Source organism: Meriones unguiculatus, chromosome X (assembly GCF_030254825.1).
Source record: "Meriones unguiculatus strain TT.TT164.6M chromosome X, Bangor_MerUng_6.1, whole genome shotgun sequence".
Taxonomy (NCBI): Eukaryota; Metazoa; Chordata; class Mammalia; order Rodentia; family Muridae; genus Meriones; species Meriones unguiculatus.
The window spans coordinates 154,145,443-154,156,956 of record NC_083369.1 but is presented as its reverse complement, the minus strand read 5'-3'; the positions used below and the strand labels follow the sequence as shown (position 1 = coordinate 154,156,956).

The window sequence follows — 11,514 nt, the reverse complement described above, 5'->3', positions numbered from 1 at the left end:
TCAGAAGAAAAAGAGAATGAATGCCGTAAAGTACACAACTTCTAAAAGTGCTATGTGGTCTTGCATGGAATTTTCTCATTCAACATTTGTAACATAGGTTATATAGCATCATTTTTAAAAGTCAAACTTTTATGGAGATGGTATCATTTGTTCCAAATTGGTAGGCTCATGCTAAATCCATGCAAATTAAAATCCTATACATGTTTTCACTACAGAAAATATCCTAAAGTTCTTCACAATCTTAAATCTAGTAAGAGCCTTTGTTTATTATGCTCTTGTAAAACATTTTAGAAAAGTTCTGTAAATGTGAAAATGTAAATGAGTTGATTCCTTATTAAATTTAAAAATCACAAAGGGAATGGAGGTATAGCTCAGTGGTAGAGTATTTGCCTAACACATACAATGCTCTAGGCCAGTTCAACCTTTACACAACTATGACCCTTTAATACAGTTTCTCATGTTGTGGTGACACCCCAATCATGGGCTTTTTACTCCCACTTAAAACACTCCTTCCTAGACCCACAGTCTAGATTTTGGCAACTACCTGCAACTATTCCACCTCAGAAATACTAAATCCTAACCAGGTCTGTCCTACAATATATTACAATATATTACTTAAATACGACTTAGTTCACTTACATCTAAATATGGGAATGGTGCTAGCATAATCAAGAGGACACTTGGTCTATAACACAGGTTTTCTCAATACTCTGATAAATGTTAAAAGCTTAGCAATATGGAAAGCCCTTAAACAGAAAGATCTGATATTTTAACAGAAGTATATCCCTAAAGTGCACAGCATGCCACTATGTTAAGCCATCAGGGCAACAAGGCAAGGGACACAGGTTAGAGGTGTTAAGAAGGTTTCCTATATGAGGACAGATTCACCCATTCACTTCCAGAACATATGTCCAGCAGTATGGGAAGTTAACAGAATCAGAATTGGCATTAGAAAATTAGCCCACAATCCCATAGGATATGAATTTATCAACTAGAGTTCAAAATATAGTTTGCTTTGCCTTTACTTAGACTTCATTAATTCAAAAATTACTGAGATCAATACTTTCTCCCCTTCCCTGAGGCTATTTCAAATATGTTATGCAATGAAGATTATTTTATCAAGTTGGGTAGAGGTTTACATCTACAATCTCAGCACTTGGGAATTAGAAGCAGAAAATTAGGAATTCAAAGTTGCTTTCAGCTACACATAGTGACTTCAAGGACAGCCTGGGCTACATGAGGCCCTATCACAGTGGTTCTCCACCTTCCTAATTCTGAGACCCTTTAACAGAGCTCCTCATGTTCTGGTGAACCCCAACCATAAAATTATTTCATTGCTGCTTTGTAACAGTATTTTTGTTACATTTATGTTAGATAGCCACACCAACACCTGGCACACTCTCAGGTTATGGTTAAAATTTAGCCATTCTAACATTCTAACATGTGTATTTCCTGTTTGGGGTTTTGAGTTTGTTTTGTTTTTAAAGAAGCTTTTCATTTCAATTAAGTAGGTGTCAAGAACACACCTTCAAGAAGAATCTAAGACTGCAGAGTCAGACATGTGCAATGCTAGCACAAACACCAGTGGGGACTGACTTAGGCTTGCAGATCTTTAGAACTGTGACAGCTGTGTTGTTACAAAGTTGCACACTCTTAAGTAATTACCCCATCCTTACCCTCCCAGGGTCCTGTTATTTCTACTGCACAGTTGTATGGAAAACAAGGTTTTCTCCACAATGCATTTGTGGCATTGCAGCAGAAATGCCTGTTGTCTTCTTATAGAACACACTATCTGAAGACTTCACTTTTAAAGTTATCTAATTCTCTGAATCTTTCCTTGGGATTTTTTCTTCTTCTTCCAGGACAAGCTTACTCTAGAATCTCTTAAAAGGCTCAAATGCCCTTGATTTCCTTCATAAGCCTATACTTCCACCACCCTTACAAGCAAAGCCGTGGCCATGGCCTTTTATCAGTATCACAGTCCATTTTCCCTGCTACTACCCTAGCAGTCAATGTGGTAAAAGATCACTGCCATGAATTCATCACCTGGTGTTTCTCAGTGCCACCTACATTATGTTCAGAAATCTTCAGTCAACCTGTTTCAGTTATTCTAAAAGGATCATCCACTTCGTCTTCATTCATGTTAAGCTTTATAAGCTTGCTGAGTTTATTTTGTGAAGAAAATGAGAGGCCATTAGATGTAGTCAAAGTCAACTCTCCACTCTGCTATTCCAATGTGATCCATGTCCACACCAGCCTGCCTCCCATGGTCTATTTCACCTCTCCAGGACCTACTACCTGTGCTCTGCAAAGACTGCTACTGGTCTTTACCTCATCAGCCCTCAAACTAAGTATCTTTAGCAATTTCTTCTTGAATTTTATCTCACCCTTTGAGAACACAACGTCCCCACAATTTATTCAGTTTTATCACAAAGTTCTTTGCCTCCGTGTGATAAACCATTATCCCTGTCAGTTTGTATTCAGGTTGGTATTGAGTAACAATTTTACCTTGAACTAAAATCATAGTCTCATACGAATTTAAACATCACTTCCGTTTTCCTTACAAACTGAATAAAGACCTTTGCAGAACTAACACAACTGCTGTCACATTACTTTCAAAAGTTTTGATTATGTCGGATTTCCAACTAACCTAATGATATCAGAATCTGGCCCTCAGCTAAAATGTAACAAAATATTGGCCATTAAAAACAGAGATGTTATTCCCTTAAACTTCTAAAGATAATCTTTCTATGTTCCTCAAGCATGCCATCTCTGCCACATCCTCTCTACTTGGAACCTCCACTTATCCTTTCAACTCCTGACAGTTGGGTTTTATTCCCATCATGAAAAACAGACTGCTATCCCTAAGGCTACAATGGTCTTGTTCCAAAACCAGTGATCAATTTTCCAGGTCTATCCACTACACACTACACTATCCACTGTATATGGGACTTCTTCCTCCTTTCGAATTTCCACAGGTTAGGTCCTACGACACTACTCTCCTTTCCACCCAGGTACCTCAAAACAGTTTCTTCTTGTGCCTCCATCTGCCTGTTAATGATGCATTAATGTTCTGCCTCTGCCATAGCTCTCTCCATCCATACAGTAAAACACTGTCAGTTCAACTACCTCCTCAAGGTGAGTACCAAAACAATGCTAACAGTAATCCCTCTTCCCAGGCTTCAGATGACTTACAAACCCTTCCAGGAGGAAGGTCCTCACATTGTCCCTAATGAAGACAGCAGGGCTCAGACTGTGTGGTGCCACAGTACTCTGCATATTATTACTACTCCCAACCCAATCTAAGCCAACACATGTGTTATGGTTTTACTTGTGAACTGTCCTTTACAAGCACATGTTTAAAATTGGTCCCTTGCTGTGAGATCTATCAGGGAAGTATGTTAGAACCTTAAAGAGGTGGTATCCATTGAGTTGCAATAAGTGAGTGGTTGAGGGTGGATCAGAGGTGTTATTTCCTGATCCATAGGACAAAGGAAGCAGCCTCAGAGTCCTGTTGCCTCCAAGAACCCCAACATGCCTTCCCCACTATGGAGGACTGTGTAACCCTCAAAAGGATGAACAGAAATAAACCAATCCTCCCCCATGTTGTTTCTGCAACTCCTTTTCTCACAGTGTTGAGAAAAGTAACTAATCCAACATGTTAGCACCCTGTGTGAAGATTACTAACTCATATAGTAACACCCATGAATAGCTCTAGACAATAAACTGGGAGTAGCTCAGCAGGCGTCATACTTCCCCAGAGCTTCAAATGAGGAGGAAAGATAAGCCAGTCATGGAGCAAAGATCCAAAATCTGCAACTGTAGCTGAGTCTCAGCTACAGAATTGGTACAGCGTTGTGAATTTCCATGGCTAAGATCACTTAAAGACCCTTGATTCCAGAACACTTACTCAGGTCTTTCTGTGAGGCTTTTTTTTTCTTTCAGCATCTCCTGATTTCCATGAAAATCTCATACTAAGATTACAATTTCTAGGGCCTGGCATAGTGGCACACACCCTTAATCCCACCATTCAGAAAGCTGAGAGGTAGATGGATCTCTGAGTTCAAAGCCAGCCTCGTCTATATAGTAACTTCCAGGCCAGCCAAGGCTACATTGTGAGATTCTGTTTCATAAACAAACAAAAGATTCTCATTTTCAATTATCCTCAAGGATATTTTTTTTAAACATTTGTTTAAGATTTATTTATTTATTATTTATACAGTATTCTGCCTGTGTATGTGCCTACAGGCCAGAAGAGGGCAACAGTTCTCATTATAGATGGTTATGAGCCACCATGTGGTTGCTGGGAATTGAACTCAGGACCTTCATAGAGAAGAACAGCAAGTGCTCTTAACCTCTGAGCCATCTCTCCAGCCCCTATCCTCAAGGATATTATAATGCAGTGCTAACATCTTCCAAACCAATTTGATTCAAGGTTTACTTTAAGAAATCAATAGAGCTAGGTATGTAATACTTCTTGATTTCTCTCATTATTCCTCATATTTCTGTGTTACCTTAAAAAATCTCAGAAATATATATGCATTTCTCTATCCCTTCCCAGTCTCCATGAGACATCCTTTAAAGCAACAGATTTCTAAAGAATTGGAATTTTTTTCCTTGTACACTTGAATCTATCTTTCAATCAGTGTGTGGTCTTAAAGTAAAATATGAGTCAGGCACTTCCTTTTTGAAATCTCTTTATGATTCTGTATGTCCTACAGAATAAAGTCTAAGCTTACAGATCCAAACACTTAGAATAACTGTTTACTCCATGCTTTTGACTTTCATACACTCTGCCCTAGTCCTTTCTCTCTTCTTTTAAGCTTGGCTACTGAACTTAACTTTTCTAAGAAACAGCAGTGGTTCTCAACTGTAGGTTGAGGTCCATTGGGGGAGGGGTCAAATGACTCTTTCACAGGAGTCGCCTAAAAACATCAGAAAACAGATGCTTACACTGCAATTCATAACAGTAGTAAAATTACAGTTATGAAGTAGCAACAAGAATAATTTTATGGTTGGAGTCACCACAACATGAGGTAACAGCATTAGGAAGTATGAGTGTCAGCCTGAGTTAGAGGCTCCTATCTTCCACAATATCATTCTAAAATTTCCCCTACTACTTCATTTTGTTTTCTTTGAACTCTGTGCAGTCAAGACGGTATTTTAATCCTCTTTAAGCCCAGAAACTGGCACCAAGTAAACATGGAGTTTACACGAAAGAATGAATGAGCTGAGTAGAAAATGCATACGAAATTAACAGAATTTTCTGCCCCACAGCTAGCTAGTATTTTCTGAGTATAATTATTAAGTTCCATCAAAGCAAATTTATCAAATTTTAGCAAAGAGATCCAAGGGAAAACTCAGTTCACTTCTAATTCATTTGATTTTTTTGTTTTGATACAATATCTTAGTCTGAAAGACAGGCTGACAAAATAAAACTCTGTGTCTTCAACCTCCCACACATCCTGAGATTACAGGTACTTACCCCAATGCCCATTATAAATCTCTTGTTTTTAAAGATCTCTTAAATTACCCTTATAGTGTGTGTGTATGTAAGTGTGTGCACAGAAAATGTGTTGTCTTCCTCAATCACTTTTTAGTCTTGTTTTATGATCTCTCACTGAACCTGGAACTGGCTGTTCTCTGGCTGAAAAATCCCTAAGCCATACCTGTGCTCATCTGGCCAACCCATCACCCCCACACACACACACACACACACACACACCAAGTGTTAGAGGCACACACTGACACAAACTGCTTTCATGTGAGTGGTGGTGATCTGAACTCTGGACCTCATGCTTGTAGAGAAAACACTTTACCCACAAAGCCACCTTCCTAGCACCCATATAATCATCCTTTGTCTTTGTAAGCAAACATTTCTTAAGATATTTGATAAGACTTAAAAAATATATTTTTAAGTCAGTGAGACGGCTCAGTATATAGGAGTACCACAATGACGTAAACTCCAGGCCACAGGACCCACAAGATGGAAAGAGAATCAGCATTTGAAGTCTTCCTCTGACCTCCACATGTACCTGCCCATAACACACAATAGCACACAAGCCTGCATGTACATTCCTTATTACATTAAAAATATAATAAGGACAAAAGTACAACATTTTCCGGGAATTATATTTAGTAAGGGTTAAAGACTAGTAACTGCTAAGCCTTGGGGAGATTGCTCTGCAAAAACACAACTTGACGCTCTCCCAGGACCTGAGTTTGGTTCTTGGCACAGACACCAGGTGGGTCACAATTGCTTGTAACTCCAGCTCCAGGGGATCCAATGCCCTCTTCTGGAAACCAGGGCACATGCACTCAGGCATGCATACCCGACACTCAAACATAAAAAGAATAAAGATGCTACAATTAAAAGGTGCACTTCACCGTTTCATCACTTCTTCAGGCTCCCAAGTTCCAATTCTCTGTCATCTGTCTGAAGCACTGCGAGGCAGGACTACCAAAGTGTCCCAAATTTTCTGAAGCATGACTGAATTTCAGTTACCTTTTCCCCTAATGAGAAATACCTTTGATGGCAACTGTCTTTCACTAAAGTGAAAATAAATCAACAAAAATGGAATGAGTTATTACAAATAAAGCAGAGATCACAAAATTTGGAGACAGAAAATTTAGTTTTCTTTTTAATTTTTTGAAATTTACTTATGCATAAAAGTGTTTTGCCTGCATGCATGTACATGTTCCTGGTGGCCAAAGAGATCAGAAGAGGGCATCAGATTCCTTGGAACTGTACTTATGGATAGTTGAACCACCATGTGGGTGCTAGAAATTAAACCCATGTCTTCTACAAGCTCAATAAGTGCCCTTACAGCTGAACCATCACTTCAACCCCACAAAATTGTCAGTCCTGGTTGACTTACACAAGACTGTGAAAATCTAACCTTCAGGTGCTCCCACTTGCCAAATCTACTTGTGTCAGATCTGTTTGTGTCTCTTGAAAGAGTCCTGATAATGTGTGTGTGCATACTTGCACTCGAAAGAAAGAGAGAGTGGATCTGTAATTGAAGCATTTATGCTAACTGAACCCAATGTCATATTCATTAAATGATTCTTTAATATTCATAAAAAATAAAGTTATTTTAATCAATTCTAAACATGTCACTTTAGAAATTAATCAACTGACAATTTTTTAAATAAGAGGGCCAGTCTTGCGTGTTTCAATAATAGCTTATTACATAAAATGCCTCAAAATTTTATCATAAGGCCAGCAAGGTGGCTCAGTGGGTAAGGACACCTGCCAACAAGTCTGATGACCTGAATTAGATCCCTAGAATTCACATGAAGGAAGGAGGGAATCCACTCCCACAAGGTGTCATCTGAGCTCCACAACTGTACCATGTCAAACTGATAGGAGCAAATACCTACACACATGTACACATTTAAAAGAAAAGAAAACATACACTATTCCATATACACCATAACTCTCCTGCAATTCAATCCATTTTTATCTAGGTATCTGTCATGATTATCATGGTACCTTTCTATCTCTGAAGATACTGCTCCCAATTACAATTCTAAATTGGATCAGCATTTCCAATTTGGAATAAAATTTTAAACACAGAATGTGTGCAGACTAAAATCGAGAACATCATTCTTGGAAAATAGGTTTGATCAATCTTTTACAATTTTGTAATACAGAAAAAGGCAAAGAGTAATATTTCACGTTAAAAAAGTAATGCAGCACAAGGATACATCACATAAAACATCTACTCTTATTTGTGAATTTTACGTTTTATTAATCTACAACAATTCCTTTTTACTCTTGAGTTAAAGTTGTCCAGTGCATTTGGTTTCCCTCAAAAGACAAACAAACAAATAAAAAAGTAACACCAGAAAAGACACAGACTTTAAAATAGCAAGACTCCATGAAGGTTTAGAAGAGAGGCACTGTATTTGTAACATGGGGAAAGGAGAGAAAAAGGAGATAAATCTGGAGAAAAGGATGACAACAAATCTGTTCTTCCAAAAGTAATAGTTCATGTTTATGAAACAACAATGTTCCAGAAAGTGAATATCAGTGTTACACAACAGAAAGTAAGAAAAAAGGCCACAGGAAAACTGTGACATTCAAAGCCCAACCACATAAGCATACATTTGTCTCTGGCCTAGATGATTAATTTTACATAAAAGAAGTAAATACAACCAATCGAAGAATGTTACAATGCCAAATTAGCCACAATCATGAGAGTTAAGCTCCCACAGAAATTTTCTTACTGACCATCTAGATCAACTCCCACAGCATTCAGAAGACACTGAGGCCCTGTCTCCTAATAGAGCTAGTACCACCAGTGACTGCTGGGATTCAGGAAAGCTGGGATTCTTTGCTCACTCACCTCCCCTACACAGTCTCTGCCTTTAGATGCTTTTTATTTACCATAAACCACAAATGTAAAATGAAGTTCTGTCAAATCTAACAAAAGCATTCTGGCAGCCAAAACAGAAGTAAACATAGCATACCACTTACTGTTCACACCAATTTAAAAACAAAATTAAGTAATAATCCACAAGGAAATCAACAAAACGTCCTAAATAAAAGGAAAAAAAAACCCTTTGGTATTTTGCAATTTTCAGCCACTTAGATAAAGGGATATAATGTTCGAAATAGTAAGTACTTCTTTGGATCTATGACAACAAGAAGAAATGTAACAAGGCCCGTCTTTGTGTAGATTCTTTACATCCAAATCATTCAGCAGATTTCTGTTGCCACACTCATTTAAACAGTAGCTGATTTTTCAAGGTTCTTCTCAAACCCCAGTTGTTCATTCTTTCTGAATGTTGCCACAGATTTGTATACTCTACCTACATATCACCAGGATCTGAAGACCCTCCCCCCTTCCTTTAGAGCCAATCAAAAGGAACCTGCTTAGAATGTAAACACTCCTCTGCTTTAGATTTAGAGCCTCTGGGATGTGTATCCAAACTGATAGCACTGCATTGTTTTTTGCCTGACCCACACAAGTAAACTTGATGCAGGCAATTAATCTCAGGTACAATTCAACCCCGCCCCTGTCCTTTATAATTTTCTATACAACTGAATTGTTTAAAACTTTGTTTTAATCTCAGAAAAGTGGGGATGGGAAGTAGCAGAAGCATAAGGTTGGTAAGTATGTTAGCTTCAGGTGAAAAATATAAGGCAGTTTTCTTCAAAAGGCTAATTGGTATCTTTTAAAAACCTTGTTTTCCTCTACTGTGGCCTGGTAAGGCTGCTCCCCCCTCAGGGGGAGGTGATCAAAGAGCAGGCCAATCAGATTATGTCAGAGGAAGTCCCTCTTCCCATTACTATGTAACCCATTTGGACAATGAACTGCCATGGGCTACATCTGTCCAGGGGTTCTAGGTTATCTCCATGAATAGTCCTTGGTTGGAGTATGAGTCTCTGGGAAGTTCCCTGTGTTCAAATTTTCTTGTTCTGTTGCTCTCCTTGTGGTGACCCTGTCCTCTCCAGCTCTTACTATTTCCCACTTCTTACATAAAATTCCATTCACTCTGCCCAACAGTTGGCCATCAGGTTCAGCGTCTGCTTTGATAGTCTGCAGGGCAGAGGCTTTCAGAGGCCCTCTGTGGTAGGTTCCTAGGTTGTTTCCTGTTTTCTTCTTCTCGCTTTCAGAAGCCCTCTGTAGAAGGTTCCTAGGTTATTTCCTGTGAGAATTGATAGACTAAGATCAGAAAGGAGAGGAGAACCTCCCCTATCAGTGGACTTGGGGAGTGGCATGCATGCCGAAAGGGGAAGGAGGGTGGGATTGGCAGGGGAGGAGGGCGGGGCTTATGGGGGGATACAAAATGAATAAAGTGTAATTAATAAAATATTTTTTTTCATTCTTTTTTTTTTTCAATGCAGTTTATTCAGGAACATTGAACAATCCTCGGACCCCGGGGAAAGCCAGCCCACAGCTTAAATAGCCTCTGGGTAGCCAACCCAGGCGTGCCACGGGGGCAATGCAGATAGGTCCACATACATGGAAGCAAGCCAGATCCTCGGCCTTAGCCAAATGTGGAGTTGTTCGTGACAGAGAGCACTCACCATCGAATAAAATATTTTTTAAAAAAACTTGTTTTCAACAAAACTTCATGTAACAGCACCTGGAAACACAGGACATTTCCAATTTGGGATAGAGGAGGGGGCAGTTCTGCTCCCTGAAAAAACAGGGAATCCTGAGTTTCCCTCTCACTCTCCCAGTTGCTTTCAGTAAGGAACAATGATGGCCATCTTGGGTCCCTTCTCGTTTTGTACCCCTACACAATCTCGGGCATAGTTTAGGACAAATAACCCACTGATTAGGCTCTCCCTACTGTGTATGTAGGCTCGCACTTAATTAGAAACTGTACCACGTAATCCTGTCTTGCACAGCCACTGCATAAGAGGAGATAACCTGACCCTCCCTACCTGGAGAACAATGTAACCCAACTCTGGCCAATAGATTTATCTCTGCTAAATAGGAAGGGGTGATGTGTCCCATCGTCCTGGATTCCCTCAAAGCATCCCCCTCCGGGCCTAGGAAGCCCAACTCCTTCCCTAGCCCTGAGCCTCACCCAGCACTGTCTGATCTCTAAGTGAGACCTGCAATCCTGTACCTCTGTAGTGCACCCACAGGTTGTTTTGTGAGAGGTCGATATAGCTGAACTTGTCCTTCAGGCTCCAGGACTTGGGCAGTGGAGTCTTCTTCTGGTCCACGGCCGGGTAGAGGCTCTTCAAACGCTCTGTGGCTCCTGCTCAGAAAGAGGCCACCGCACTACTCGAAATCTCCAGGGCCGGGACCTGAACATCTGCAGATGATCCCGGAATGCCTGCGGTCCAGCCAGGGACATGGCCAGGCCAGGTGGAGCGCTGGCGGCGTTGGCCGCTGATGCGGTGGCATGGGTGGCGGCATGAGTGGTGGCGGGTGGAGCAGCATGGAGGCCACCTCAGTTCCTAAGCCTCCACCGGGTGAGCCAGCCCGGGAGGAGTCGATGCTGGAGGCCATGGGCGCGGGCAGGGCGTCTCCGGAGCCAGAGGCCCCATTGTTGGCTGGTGGCAGAGGCTGCTCAGACATCCCTGCAGCGACTCAGAGAGCGGCTCCTCCACTAGTCACCGCTTCCTCCTGAGCTTCCCTGGTCGCTGTCACTGTGACGCCCGGAGGCGCTGTCACTGTGACGCCCAGAGGCGCTGTCACTGTGACGCCTAGTCTGCGCGCCCCGGAAGTCGGAGCGCAGCGGTGGAGGAGACCCGCTGGGGGTGGGCCTGGGGGCACGAGGAAGCCTCCGCCAGGCGCTGGTGGCCAGGTGACCCGGAGTGGTGGGACGGCAAGGGGCGCTGGCGGGCGGGCCTGGGTGAGGTGGGGAAAAGAAGCAGAGAGCCTGCGAGGGGCGCTGCTCTCCCGTCTGTTTCCGGTGGGCAGGCAGGCTGTGGAGACTCTGCGCGGAGGTGGAGCCAGCTGAGGGGGTGACGCCAGGTGCATCTGCCCGCTGGCTCTTTGGCAGCCTCTCAGGTGCAGGCCCAGCCCTGCTTCCTCTTGAGCC

At 41.6% G+C, this 11,514-nt stretch overlaps 1 long non-coding RNA gene across 1 annotated transcript; it reads right to left on the bottom strand.

Moving 5' to 3' along the window:
* Positions 1 to 7,884: 7,884 nt before the first annotated feature.
* LOC132650053 (uncharacterized) lies at positions 7,885 to 11,235 on the bottom strand. Its single transcript, XR_009588410.1, has 2 exons — positions 10,591 to 11,235; positions 7,885 to 9,657 (listed from the first exon to the last, which is right to left on the bottom strand). It is a non-coding gene; the product is annotated as an uncharacterized LOC132650053 (long non-coding RNA).
* Between the last annotated feature and the right edge of the window lie 279 nt (positions 11,236 to 11,514).